Raw genomic sequence first — 12,687 nt, forward strand, 5'->3', positions numbered from 1 at the left:
TCTGGGGAAAATAAAACTGTGAAATTTATATTATGTCTTTCTATACATCCAGAAGCTCTACGGAATATTATTTCTATAAATACTGTCTCCTTTCCATTTCCATTCTTCGAAAGCTCCGTTAAAGAGAAACTGTTTCTTCTAATTCTATCCTTTAGAGTAATTATTTTTCTCATATTTTCTTTCTAGCTATTCCTTCTTAAACATTTCTGGAAGAATTTGTCACCTCAATTTGCCAACTCACTAATTTTCACTTTGCCAGTAGCTCATGAGAATTTTAATTTAAAAATCAGCTTTGGATAGCAGATGTAAGGTAAGCTGATATAAGGTAATTTGTATTGTTAACATTGTTTGAAAAATAATCATTTGTCAAAAAGAAAAGTGATGTGATTAAATTTATTCTTTGTCAAAAAGAAATTTAACATGTCTCAATTTCTTTAAACCACTTAGAAAAATTAGACAAAGTCACCATAAATTTCTCCATATCTTTAATTATCACAGAAATTTTAGAATTATCTCATGTATTTCATGATGTTCTTCAAACACACACACAAACATTTTATACACACACATATATGCACACCGGATATTTTTAATCCTAATGACAATTTTTCTGAACTATTAAAAAGTAATTCCAAAGTATTATGTTTGAATCATTTTTAGATGAGATCCCAATTAAAATTGTACTCAAGGGCTTGAATATATATATATTTAATTCACACAAAACAGATCAGATACTTTAAGCATTTCTTGAAGTATATTCTGTGTTTTTTTATTTTTTAAACATCATATGTTCTTACAATGCTAATTTCAAAGAACTACTTTGAAACATAATTGTACAATTATCCTTTAAAACTTTGGAAAATTCACAAGTAGAAAAAGAGATAGAGTCACTTAGATTTGCCCTATGGCTTTTCAACAAAGTTACTTGTAAATATCTCTCCTTATTGTGGGCCACTGATTATATCAATAGCCTCAGCCAAAACCTTTGGACTTCTCTACTGCCATCTTAATTATGGCAATAATTCTTATCTGTTTCACAGGGGTGGTGAGAAAAGGAATTAAATTCTTGTTTATAAAATGAAGGAGAAATGTACAATTAATAAAATCAAAACCATTTTAACTATTATACCTTTTTAATGATATTCAAATTATTAGAATATAAAAATCTATAAATGAACATCAAAATAAATTTTATGTATAATAATTTAATTTATATTATGTGCATTCTGTATATGTTTTCAACGATAGACATTTTTTCACCAGACCATAAGTTTCTATATGTAGTGCATCATTAACATTAATTTAAAAAAATGTTTACATTAAATGATTCATATGTTAATTCAAGCATTATGTTTTGTGTGCTGTAAAGCAAACGAAACCTATAATTTATATATTTGGAAATTTTAAATTTTGTTGTGGGTTATTAGTGAGACATATTTCAGGTTTATATTTTCTATTCAAGATATATAGTTTTGCCCTCATAACTGCTTAACTTTAAATGCTTAAATACTCAAATAATTATATATTGACTAAAATGGCAATAGTTTGATTGGCTGTCTCAACTGTACAGTGAATAATTAAGCATAAAATTGGCTTTCAATATACAGTATCATATCAGCTTATTACCAAAATATAATTTTATTTTGAATCAGTACTCATATTCATTTCAACTTTACAATCCATTACAGCACACTGCATATAGTAGGAACTCAACACATATAATTTGAATAAACCAATTAATAAAAGCTGATAAGAAATGTCAGAACTTTGGTTATTTTGTCAACTAAGAGGTCAGTAAGAGTTCCTGTTTGATGGATACAAACAGCTAATTAAAGTAGCTATTTCCATTTATATGATACCACCTTGATAATTTGGTACTAGATAAATATCTTTTCAATTACGTTTTCTCTGCTACCTTCTCTTACGGCATTTCTGAATCACAGGCCATGCTGTAATCTATTTCAATTCAATGCAGATTTTGATGAAACATCTCAGTATCTTGGACTTGGGTAACTCCATTTTTACTAAAAATTTTCAAGGACATGTTTAAACGTGACACAAATCCCTGGTGAACTCACAACTCTTCTGTTTATAATGGCAATAAAAATCAAGATTAAAAAGATATAGCACATATTTATAGCTATACTTCGAACATTCTGAGAAGAACATCTTGACATTGAATGTTGCCAGCACATTTTGCATGGGATGAACAAAGTATGTCACAGGTAACTGTTTCTATTCCAAATCTCTTTTTGCACTGTCTCCATCCATGAAAAGTGGTCATAAGGGCAACTTTGTAATTCATATACTCAAGAGCTTTAGTTTAACATTCATTTTACAAATTAGATTCTACTTAGATTTGGGTCAGTTTTATGTTTGGTCATATGAAGGCCAACTTTTGTACCACAGCAAAAGAAGAGATCAGGTGGGATTTGAACTGGGAAATCCAAGATGCCCTAGTTTCCAACCTTTCCTTTTATCTATATGGATCTGACCATTTCATTAATTTAAATTCTTCATTCTGGTTTAAGCAAAGGTGAAAGTACAACTTTAGCTAAAGGGTAACTGTACTTAGTTTGGTATAGGTTCACTTACACGGTATGTAAAATATGAAAAATGAATACAGCATAATAATCACTTTGTTATTGCAAATTTTCTATGCAACTCAGGGAAATGCTTCAAAAGAAGGATTCTCAAGGTAATTTCTATTGAAAACCTGCAAAAGTAATCTTTCTCCTGCATTTTTAGGTTAAAAAATGAGTTTAACTAAAAATATGCCCCACACAGGCATTTTCTCCTAGTTTGAAAAATGTACTTAATTATCTTTAGGATAAGGATGTTTTCTTTCAAATCTGCCCCCTGAGGTTCACTCACTTATTCCATACTTGTCACAGAAAGGTCAGGTCTCCCTGGTGTTTTGGGATACTTGGTCCACAAATTTAAGATGTTTGAAAGTCAAAGAAGAGAAAGAAGATGAAAATATTATTTCTTCCTTATATAATAGCTCTTTTCCTCTTTTTTAAAAATAAATTTATCTCAAAATAAAGTACAGATTATTTTCACTTATTAAATGCTCAAAATTGAAAAAAGAATTTCCAACTGTGAAATTATATGTTATTAAACAATTCACAAGAGCACTCGATTAACTGTGAGAAACCAATTTAGAATGAATCACCCCAAAATCGTTATGTTGAAGAATAATACAATATTACTTAATAAAATTCATTTTTACCCATGCCATACAATCATAAATCTGGGTCAAATTATTCAAGAAAATATTGCATAATTGTTATACTATATTACCAGATTTTTTTTTTCTAAATTGAAAAACTAAAAGCTTCTAAAATTGGCAAGTTATAAGTAAGAGTTGTCACTATCTAGGAAACTTTCCTTACCCCTTGCATAAGTCATCTTTATTGCCTGCTAGTTATAGATGTTAGAAAATGACTCTGGCCACATACATAGAAAATGAATTTAGAAATTTATAACTGGGTCACAAAAAACAATGAGAAGCCTAGGGAAGTAGATTCTGAAATCTCACTAGAATCAGGAAGCAGAGGTTAAACAGCTCAGCACAGCATGGTCAGAATGCTTCTACTGTCATTGCCATTACTGTATATTTGTCAATGTCACTCCTGTTTTCAATTCTAACGAAGATGCCTGAAGAAACCTAATGCTGTTGCCTCTTTGTCTCCCACCGTCTGGCGTCGTCACCGTGGGTGATGGCATTTTATCGGCTCCTTCTCTATCCTTTGCCAGTGCCCTAGCTGAGAGGAGATGCCCGGATTCAAAGTTCACAGTGTGGATTTTTCTAAACAGAAATAGCCCTTATGTACAAGAAAATGTCCTCTCCAGAACTATATTTCTCTTTCTCTGTCTTTTTTTTTTTTTTCTTTTTTCATAGCACACAAATCAGTAGGTTTGGGGATACTAAATTTGTGGTGAATTTAGATGGCCACCTAGAATGCCTGTGTGATCATTCCTTCATTTGTTTGTCAAATTTGTAATTAACTTACAGAATTTTGTTAAACAGGAAAAAAGAAAAAGGGAGAGATGAAGAGTTGCTTGATACTTAAATCCCTTGTGTTGGTTGCTGACAGCAGTTGCCTAGTATCACCTCCTTCTTTTCTGGACAGAACTTCGGGATTTTGTTCAGGGTCTCAGCAGTCCTGTGACTATTGCCTGAGGAACACAGAAGGAGTGCCAGGTATATCTAACATCTGTGCTTTCTTTATGTCAGCATGGCATCCAATCATTTATAGGTATTTCTTACTTTTTTAATACGGGCAATATCTTAATAACCAATGGCCCCACTTAGAGTTTCAAAGTCTTGCTTATTTCTATAGATTTTACTTCTGAGGGTCCCTAACTATCTACTTTTTTCCTCATGTCTACATCCTGCATGTAAGCAAGAGAAAGAAAAGAGAGAGACAGAGAAAGAGAGAGAGAGAGAGAGACAGAGAGAGACAGAGAGAGAGATGATAGTTGGGAAATGTAAGTACCTAATATCACAGAACAGTTATTTATTAAAGTGATATTAATTTTTCTACCCTTTCCTAATATTTTTTAAAGAAAGTTAGCTTCGTGAATACTCAATAAATAGTAATATTCCCTTCCACTTTGTAATAGCTCATGAAACTGCCTAAAAGATTGTGTATGCATATTTTTTACTTTCCATTAAATTATAAAAAAATACATTGACACTTTCAGCTTCTCAAACTGTTTTTTAAACTTTTTATTGTAATTTTTATTTGTATCAAATAGAATCTTGAGAATAGCATTAACTATTCAAAGAATCAACTTCATCATTCAGCAGTATCTGATTAACCTTTGGCAGAAAGTAATACACTTGACAATACTTTTCCAAAATTTTCCACCATACAGATTGTAATTTTTACAAGAGCAATGTCTCATACCATTGCAGAAGTAGACACCTATAGCTGAAATTCTGAAGAGCACTTGTAACTTCAAATAGAAATCTATAGACGTAGCTAACCTTTCAAGGACAAAAACTTTGACAATGACCTCTGAAAAAAGAAAAGAGAAAAATGCTTTAGGAAAGGTATGAGAGTCCAGGAAATGCTTTTCTTCTCAGACCTTGGAGAAAAATATCACCTAGATTAAGAAGCAAAATAGAGATTTTTTACCCTGCAATAATAAATTCAGAGAGCTGGAAGATTACACCACATTTTTCCCAGTTCAATGTTTGCCCCTTTCATGACCAAGGACATCTTCAGTCAATCATCAGATAACAATATGTTTTAGCCCTAAATACCCTTGGGTCATCTTTTAGGCATGAAAAATAGTTTTATGATTAAGGTAGATTTTTACTAAAATCACATTATATATTAAATACTTTTTATAAAAATAGGATTCTAATTTCTTTTACAAATATGAGCTTCAATGGATTGTTCCCTCTAAAGCAATAAAGTGAAATTCCACTATCTTCTCGAATGTGCAGGTCCCAATTAGATGTTTCATGTTTTTTTAACTTGCCTATGCCTCAGTGGATGATGTCTGGAACAAATATCTGCCGAGGCGTAGAAAAGTTAAATATAATTTCTATAGTTTTCAATGGCAATAATATGTTATTGGAATCATCATTGTTTTAAGTACATATTACTTGGGAAATAGTGATGTGGTTTTCTTGGGTTTCCTGAACGATGTATAGCATTTCTGCAGGTGACTAGTGAGAGGTATTGTTTGAGGATAAAAGAAATTGGTGGGGAGACAGAGAAAGTGATTCACCTTTATTGGTCAATTGGGGAAGCACAGATGCTTTATAGCAACGAGTTGCATTAAAAAATCATGTTATAGGCATTTGATTTGACTGGAGGCAGAATAATAACTCAGCTATGACATTATTTTAGCAATTGAGACGGAGTGGAAACAACGAAAAGAGACAAAGCAGCAGCATTAAAGATTTAACTTAATCTTATTTTAAAATCACTAAATTTGGAGGCTGGTGGAGATTTGTGATAAAAGAAAACAGTGAGCAGAAGATTACTGAACCCAGGTCCTTATGGAAGGTGTCACCAACAATGGTTACCCAGAATGAAATACCAAGTAAAGTGTCACAGATAAAAGAGCTTGGCAAGTTCTTTCCTGGATAGTCAGATAGTATATATTTTGGCTTTGCTAAATGTGAACCCGAAATTAGCTATTGCAACTACTCAGCTCAGCTGTTCTAGGATGAAGAAAGCCGGAGACAACAAGTAAATAAACAGGCGTGACTGTGTTCCAATAATATTTTATTTACAAAAACGGGAAGTGGGATGGATTTGGTTCACAAGTCATAATTTGCCGGCTATGTAGTTATCAGTTTTGAAATAAAAACTATCAAATGAAATGTCAAGTAGCCTATAGAGATTTACCTGCAGTTCAGGCAAAATAGAAACAGATTTACAATGAACGGTTTAGAAATAAGTTGACAAAGGATGCGTATATTTTAATTTTGTTACTTTTATTAATATATATCTCTTCGACTCTGGGGATAGCACAGATAGATTACCGCTCATGACAAAGAGGAGATTTGCTTAACTGAGACTGAGAACAGTTTTGGAAGGGGTGATAGCGTGTGGCGCTTCCGGAATGATGGGATCGGTTAAGACCATTTTTAGCCTAATGGCGTTACTTCTTTGCAGGCATTTTTAGCTGATGGTTTGGTATTTACTCTTTAAGTTTGCCTTCTCAGAGTAACCTCCTCGAATGTTGCACCGTTTTTCTCTCCATCATGATGATGCTGTAAGAATATAGTGAAATGTATCCTGTTTGCATTCACTTTTACTCTGAGAAAGATGAGAAGAGTCATTAAAGGATTCCCTCTGGAGGTTCCGGACACAGTAGCTATCAAGCTGGTAACTCTAAGTGGGTTAGATGTTTGTGGATTAGACCACAGCTCTACTGCCACTCTTAAATGTGCTTGCCTGTGTAATTTATGGGCCTGAAAGCCTGAGAATTTCACTTCCCAGTGCTTGGCAGCTGGTTTCTAGTTAGGTTATTCCACTATAAAGTACTGGCAGGACATTAGAAGGTGAGTGAAACTATTTCGTCCCTTCTGCTTTTGGCTGTGACGCCAATGTCAGCAGTCCATCTGCGGCACCAGCAGCTTTTGCTATGATGCGGACCATATTGTAGAGATTTTATGGTTCTCTCTGTGGCAAGGTATCCTTTGTTGAAGATGATAACTCCAGTACTCAAAACTGTTACTAAGTCTCTCATCCTACATCTGCCCAACTTTTCTCCTACTTACATAACTTGGGTCCTAGAAACATGCATTGCAAGGCTTCTGGGTTGCATGCTGTCCTGTCTGATATGTCAGCTGCATCCCTCAGGACCAGAGACAGCAGGCCCCCGACAGGAGCTATCCATCTCCACCTCCTCTGCACCACTCTGTGTGCTATAATTTCTTCGCAAGTGTGGTTTAAAAACCCAAGTCACGCTGGGCGTGGTGGCTCACGCTTGTAATCCCAGCACTTTCGGACACCGAGGCGGGCAGATCACGAGGTCAGGAGATCGAGACCATCCTGGCTAACACGGTGAAACCCCCGGAGTGGTGGTGGGTGCTGTAGTCCCAGCTACTCTGGAGGCTGAGGAGTGAGAATGGCGTGAACCCGGGAGGCGGAGCTTGCAGTGAGCCCAGACTCCATTAAAAAAAAAAAAAAAAAAAAAAAGCTTAAGTCACAAAAATCAAAGTCCTACCTACCAATGACTTATTCACGAGGTGAGCAGCTCTCTTGGTTGTTACCGCTCTGACTTATCTCTTATTATTTTTCCCTCATTCACCTTGCTGCAATCATTTTACCTTCCCTGCTGTTTGCTGTTCCTCAAGCATTCTGGACATAACAGAACACTGCCTTAGAGCCTTGTTCCCTCTTCCCTCAGGTTCCTCCTGGACACTGTCTCCCCATGTGCAAGTATGAGATCGGGGGTTATCTTACCAGGGCCGCCTCTGATCAATCTATTTGTAGTTACAACCTCTCCCCTAGCCCCGGCACTGCAGTTTCCTGTTTCTTCACTGTCAATATCCATAAAACTTACTATGTTTGAGCACATAATAAAATTCAGCAAAAGTTAAATAAATTGACATTTAATTAAATTTACTGAGTATTTTATAAAACCTAAACAGACAATTCTAGCATTCAATGTCCCTGTAGTTCCCAAGATCAAGAACTGGAATTATACTACCAGTATGTTATCTCAGCAATCTCAATCACAAATAAATACTTGGGAGAAATCTTTGTGTGTCTGGAATTGGTGGGTTCTTGGTCTCACTGACTTCAAGAATGAAGCCTCGGACCCTCGCGGTGACTGTTACAGTTCTTAAAGATGGTGTGTCTGGCGTTTGTTCCTTCAGACCTTCAGATGTGTCTGGAGCTTCTTCCTTCGGGAGGGTTCGTGGTCTTGCTGTCAGGAGTGAAGCTGCAGACCTTTGCGATGAGTGTTGCAGCTTTTAAAGGCAGCGTGTCTGGAGTTGTTCTGTCTTCCTGGTAGGTTCGTGGTCTCGCTGGCTTCAGGAGTGAAGCTGCAGACCTTTGCGGTGAGTGTTACAGCTCATGATGGCAGTGTGGACCCAAAGAGTGAGCAGCAGCAAGATTTATTGCAAATAGCAAAAGAATAAAGCCTCCCCAGGGTGGAGGGGGACCCCTGCCTGTTGTCATTGCTGGTTCAGGCAGCCTGCTTTTATTCCCTTATCTGGCCCCACCCACATCCCGCTGGTTTGGTCCATTTTACAGAGAGCTGATTGGTCCACCTTACAGAGAGCTGATTGGTCCGATTTGACAGAGTGCTGATTGGTGCGCTTACAATCCTTGAGCTAGACACAGAGTCACAGAGTGCTAGTAAGCTAGATAGAGTTAGCTAGATACAGAGTACCAATTGGTGTATTCACAAACCATGAGCTAGACACAGAGTACTGATTGGTGTATTTACAAACCTTGAGCTAGACACAGAGTCACAGAGTGCTAGTCCTCCAAGTCTCCACTAGGTTAGCTAGATACAGAGTAACTATTGGTGTATTCACAAACCCTGAGCTAGACACAGAGTGCTGATTGGTGCACATACAATCCTCCTGATAGATATAAAAGTTCTCCAAGTCCCTATCCAGTTCAGGAACCTAGCTGGCTTCACCCAGTGAATGCTGCACCAGGGCTGCAGGCAGAGCCTGGACTCTTCAGCCACTGGGCTGTGGATGGAACCCGGCACCAGGGAGCAGGGGGCGGCGCCGGGTGTGGAAGCTTAGACCACGTTTGAGCCCACCGCCGGCGGAGGAGCTCAGACACCGCGGGCTGGGCTGCAGGTCCCGAGCCCTGCCCCGCCCAGAGGCAGCCAAACCTACTGAGAATCTGAGTGCATCGCCGGCAGGCCGGCACTGCTGGGGGTCCGGCACAACGGCGGCAGCTGCTGGCCCGGGTGCTAAGCCCCTCACTGCCTGGGGCCGGCGGTGCCGTCCGGCCGCTCCGTGTGCAGGTCCCACCGAGCCCGCGCCGGCCAGAACTCACACTGGCCCGCAAGCGCAGCGCCGCTTCCCGCCCGCGCCTCTCCCTCTAAACCTCCCCGCAAGCAGAGGGAGGAAGCTCCGGTCCCAGCCTTCCCAGAGAGGGGCTCCCACGGTGCCGTGGCAGGCTGAAGGGCCCCTCAAGTGCCGCCAGAGTGGACGGTGAGGCCAAGGAGGCACTGAGAGTGAGGGCTGCTAGCACTTTGTCACCTATCATTTGCACATATAAAAAAAGAGACATTTACAGAAATGATGGTAGCTGCACTCTCCACAGAACCAAAGTATGGAAGAACTTAAAATAGGAGAGCAGGTGCATAAACACTGGGATAGTGGGTCAATAATACAAGATTATGTGGCAAAGTGAATCGATTATATGGCATCCAAAAATATCCATAGATCTTACTGATATAACTTACAGTCTGTAAAAAAATAAAAGAGAAATTTGATTCCTAAGTATTATAATTTTTTTCTCAGCTACCAAGCCCAACTGAGCAGAGAACTTCAATAATTTCTGAATGCCCTCAGGATCACACATTGAAACACAAATATGAATAAGAAAATGGACTTTCAACAATTCTAAGAAAAAAATACTTTGTTAAGAAAGATCTATTTCATTCATTCAGAGAGAAAGATTATCTTACTAAGCTCTTTAGCTGCTAAATCCCTCCCTGAAGTACAAATCAGAGTCTATCTTCAACAAGGGTGGAAGCATAAAATACAAAAGTCATGGCATTTGAACATAGTAAATTTTTGTTTGAAGATAATGGGCAAGAAATTTTGAGAAACATTTTTCTGGGCCTGAAGGTCTATAAGTTGCACTGAACCATCACTACTTACTGAATCCCAGTGCCGGAGATGTTAATATCATTTTTAAAATACCTTTGATTGTGTGTGTGTGTGTGTGTGTATGTGTGTGTGTGTGTGTGAGAGAGAGATTGATACCTGGGGTTTCCTTGTTTTTGTCTAATCGTAGTACTTCTGCCTTAGTGTAAGTCCACACGAATCTGTGTGTGTGTGTGTGTGTGTGTGTGTGTATGTGTGTGTGTGCGCGCGTGCGTGCGTGCGCTTGCGCATGAGCATGATAATTTGATATCTGGGGTTTTCTTGTCTTTGTCTCATCGTAATAGTTATGGCTTAGCATAAGTCCACACAAATCTGGGAAGCTATACTCTACAAAGGTAATCATACTAGTAAATTGTAGCATAAAAATGGAACTCTTCTCTAGCGATGTTCTATTTTTTTTTTTTTTTTCAGTAAGAAGGAAAGCGTACGCCCCAAAACAAAAGAACCATTACAGAAAGTCAGGCTGTTTTTTCATCCTGTTCCAATTTGACCTGAGTCCACACTTAACAAGAGGATTCAGTTGCTTTTCTTGTATATTTGTGTAGGGTCCCTGAGAGATTCTGGCAGTAACTAAATGATAGGAAGCAAGCTAATGTCACTGTCCTCTCTGGAAAAGGTGATTTTTAGAGTAAAATATGATGAAATACAGGAAGCTGGTGGTAATAAATTATTCAAGATAACAATAGTCTTAGGGCATCCAAAAGTTATCTTTTAAATGGTAGCCTACAGCTGAACTGCATATCAGAATATGGTTAACTTTGTACTTGGGGTTGACATGATCTTGTAGGTAAGGTTAAATAACAAGGATACCATTTTTCTCAATGCCATAAATATTTCCACTTTTAATCCATGATTAAGCACTCCTACTGAATTGAAAATTCATTTGATGGGGTAATTTAACTAATATATCTTTTAGTACCCTGTGTTTTCAGTCAATACAAAACTACTTGCGTGAAGTCATTGGTGAATGTAGCTTCAGGAAAATTACAAGATATCTATTAAAAAATCAAATTTCTGAGAGCAATACTTTAATTTTTCCTAAAATTCCACTTGGAAATCTCCAATTAACCCTCTGTTTGACCTCTACTTCAAGAGATGCGAGTATAAAAGCCTTCAAGGCAATGGTTAATTGGATACACACTTTCTAAGTGAGAAGTTTGAAGAAGCACTTTTATAACTAATTCTTTAGAAGTAGACATCTATTTGACTGAGGTATTTCAGTCTAATTTTTGCATTTCACAAAACAGCTGACCTTCTTATGGTTTTCTGTTTAAAAATTGTTTTAGAAATTATGTTATTTCAATTAAGAAAAATTAATGTCTATCAGTTTGCAAGATGAATTCCTCTCAAAGACACAAAGACAAGCTAGAAAGTCAACATTGTCAATTTCTCTGTTTTTTCCTGTTGTATTTTTAGAATGAATAATATCTAAAAACCTATAAATTCTAAAATTCTGTAAATTCTGTTGTCCAAAGAATTTGAATTGATGTCCTTTTTAGGATAAAAATACCCTTGGCTTAAGATTTTACAAAAATTGTGGCCTAACAAATGTATATTTTGATACAACTCCTGTTTCAAACAGCAATTGTAGGCAAAATATTTTTTTTTAAATAGCCAGATTCAGAAACAATATCTGTGTAGGTTAGAAAAAGAAGGACTAAATAAAGTGATGATTAGAAATGAGCATTGGATTTTCTGTGCTATGAAAGCAGGAAAGAGTGGTGGTGGTTTGACCCTAGAGGGATAAAGAGGTATAGAAGTACTCCATGCTAGATTTGGGACCAGAGATAGTCTTAAGGCTTGAAGCTGGGATGTGGTTGCACCACCTCTCAGTAAGTAGCCCATGGCTGGGAAACTCTGAGCCTAGGGAGGAAGGACAGTATATTACAGAGAAAACCAACAATTTTCAGCGGTCACAGAGATCCTGTCTATAAAATAGCACCATCACCATGACACTGGCAAAGTATGGCCTGCATGGAGGATAGTTGTCCTTGGGCAAGCTAGCCACGTAATCATTATTAAAAAAAGGATGAGCACAGAGGGAAAAAAAGAGAAAAATAAGATACAAATGAACCAAAAACATGAAAGCTTCTTATTTCAAATTAACATACAAAAACAAATAGAAAGTGAAATTTGAAATCTAATTGTATGAAAGATCAATGATAAAATTATAACAAAGCACTGATAATTCATGAATTAAAAATAAAGTGGTATTCAATATTTAAAATTTATCTTCAAAGAAATAAATAAGGAAATTACATCTGCAAAAAATACGAAAGGAGGATATAAAAACATGATCAAATGAAGCAGGTAAATAAGAATTTGAAAGTGAAACAATGACATTTCCA

General features: G+C 37.0%; 1 long non-coding RNA gene across 2 annotated transcripts in view; it reads left to right on the top strand.

Annotated features, from left to right (window-relative positions):
* Positions 1-1,499: 1,499 nt before the first annotated feature.
* Positions 1,500-12,687, top strand: part of LOC139362272 (uncharacterized) — a 42,810-nt gene continuing 31,622 nt past the window's right edge. For both annotated transcript variants that reach the window (XR_011620782.1, XR_011620783.1), the window contains exons 1-2: positions 1,500-2,225; positions 4,034-4,207. This is a non-coding gene — a long non-coding RNA (uncharacterized lncRNA). The remainder of the gene's footprint in view (positions 2,226-4,033; positions 4,208-12,687) is intronic.

This window comes from Macaca nemestrina, chromosome 3, assembly GCF_043159975.1.
Source record: "Macaca nemestrina isolate mMacNem1 chromosome 3, mMacNem.hap1, whole genome shotgun sequence".
Taxonomy (NCBI): Eukaryota; Metazoa; Chordata; class Mammalia; order Primates; family Cercopithecidae; genus Macaca; species Macaca nemestrina.